Source organism: Electrona antarctica (genome assembly GCF_951216825.1).
Source record: "Electrona antarctica genome assembly, chromosome: 2".
NCBI classification, from domain to species: domain Eukaryota; kingdom Metazoa; phylum Chordata; class Actinopteri; order Myctophiformes; family Myctophidae; genus Electrona; species Electrona antarctica.
Genome location: NC_136807.1, coordinates 50,884,361 through 50,886,668, shown reverse-complemented (window position 1 = coordinate 50,886,668; position 2,308 = coordinate 50,884,361).

Below are 2,308 nucleotides of genomic sequence, written 5' to 3'. Positions count from 1 at the left end.
GTCTGGATCATTAAACAAAATATGTTTACCGTTGTCTGGTACGTGCCTGTTTGCCATTCAGAGCACGCTGTGAGAACAAGACAAAAAGTTTTAAACTCATGTATCTATCTAGTTACTGTAATAGCTTCCGTAGTTAACAGTAAATGGCCCATTCATAGTATAAATCCATGTAGTGACACCAACGCCAGAGTGACTATTGTATGCAGAAGGGTTCAGGTGCGTGAGCAGCTAGGGGGGGGAAACGAGTCCGACGAGTACAACTAGTGGAGACAAACTTGTGTTGACGACAAAGAATGCCAAGCACAGATTTACATAATTTGCATGACAACCGCCTGTCTGTCAGCCGCGGTGGAAAGTAGCCAAGTACATATACTCAAGTACTGTACTTTAATAAGTACACTTGAGGTATTTGTAGCTTACGTTTACTTCTACTCCACTACATCTCAGAGGCAACATTTTTACTTTTAACTACAATCAGATTTTAATTACTAAACATACATTACTTTTACTCACTCAAGTACACTTTGATTACAGGACTTGTAACAGAGTATATCTGCGAGTACTTTGTGTTTCTATGATGACGGGAAGTTCCAGTGGTGGAAAAAGTACTCAATTATTTTACTTAAGTAAAAGTACTTACTCCTTCACACCACTAAAATAGAAACATCAACGTCGGGAATTATGGTTCACAAAAGTCATGTTTATTTCAATATTTGCAAATTTTTTTTATCTTATAAACTTTTGAATAATAAAAGATGTGAGCTTTTCTAGCTATCAATATCCATTATGAATATCTATAAAGACAATAGTAAATGAAGGATGGACAGCTAGCAGCAGGTATTAAAAAATAAAGAATAAAATTAAACGCCCAGACAAAAATAAACAAGCATGGCTGATTCACCCATAAAAAAAAATTACAATAAACATTTGTTTTACATGCAGCAAAACAGATTAAATTAAATGCTAACTGCTTTGTACAAGTCTGTCATGGCAACATTTAAAAAAAGGAACATTTCTTATCATTATCTTTACTTCATCCCCCATATTCACACTCAACATTCCAAAGCTTATTTCTGACAGTAGTCATTTTCACAAAACCATTTAACAAAAAGAAAGGTCTGAATGGGGGGTGGGGGGGTGAAGTACTCAGACCTTTAGGCCTGACATCGGAATTTAAAAAATGTCTTCTAAATCATGACAATGTTCTGAAAAACGATGTTTCTATATCAGTAGTAATCAATATAGGACCCCAAAAATTACATGTAATCCCTCATCTGAAAATATGTTGTTTCAGGGACCCCCTCAGACGCAAAGATTTGAGTTAAAAACGTGCGCTCTGAAAGAAAATATATTCAAAGATTTGCACCACATTTGTGATTTTTCAAAAATAGCAGACCTACGAGCTTGTAGATCTGCTATTTTTCAAAAGCTAAAGTATAACAATGCTTAAAACACCAAAAGGGGTTCCCGTCCAGAATGGGATAAGATAACAAATGATTCATGTTCACACTTCCACACACATTGTATTGATGCACCTCCGCACTTAACATTAAATAGAAAACCTCCCAACACAAAACCATAAGCTAGTTTTCAAAAGACAGAGGAGTATTACAAATAAAGCATGTCAATGAGTTCAAAAGCACGTGGTCAATTCTACCGCAAATCCAGAAACACTTCTAAACACATCGGTAAATAAAAAGCATAATCTAAAAAAAGAAAAAATTATCCAAAGCGTATTCTTCCCATTTGATCAAAAACAAATGTCACGTTTTTAATGACCGGATGTATGAAACGTTTCAGATTTCAAACTTAATTCATTTCAAATTAAAGTTTCAGATTTGCAACAGAAAGGACCCCAAAAAAAACCTCTGGACCCCAAAGAGAGTCAATCATACCTTTTCAAATATCGTCTGCTCTGTCGGGAGGAAACCTCATAGGTTCAAAACGAAGTTTGACTGACCCGTCGCTTATTTTTGGGCTCGTTGTGTAGCTGGGTTGTGTATTTTGGCACGTCGCCAATGACGCAACAGTACTGACACGCCGTGGGTACTCGGGGACGGGCGGAGCACCTGGTTCCCCGGGCCTGTCCCCAATCTAGTCTGGCAGTGTGCCGCGGGTTCTGTTGCGAAAACGCACTAAGTATAGAGGAGCCCCAGGGGCGGGCGGTCCTTTTGACGCCGTCCAAAATGACACCGAGCAAGAAAGGTGACATACCGTATATTTATTATATCAAACATGTATCGCACGGTGTGTGTGTGTGTGTGTGTGTGTGTGTGTGTGTGTGTGTGTGTGTGTGTGTGTGTGTGTG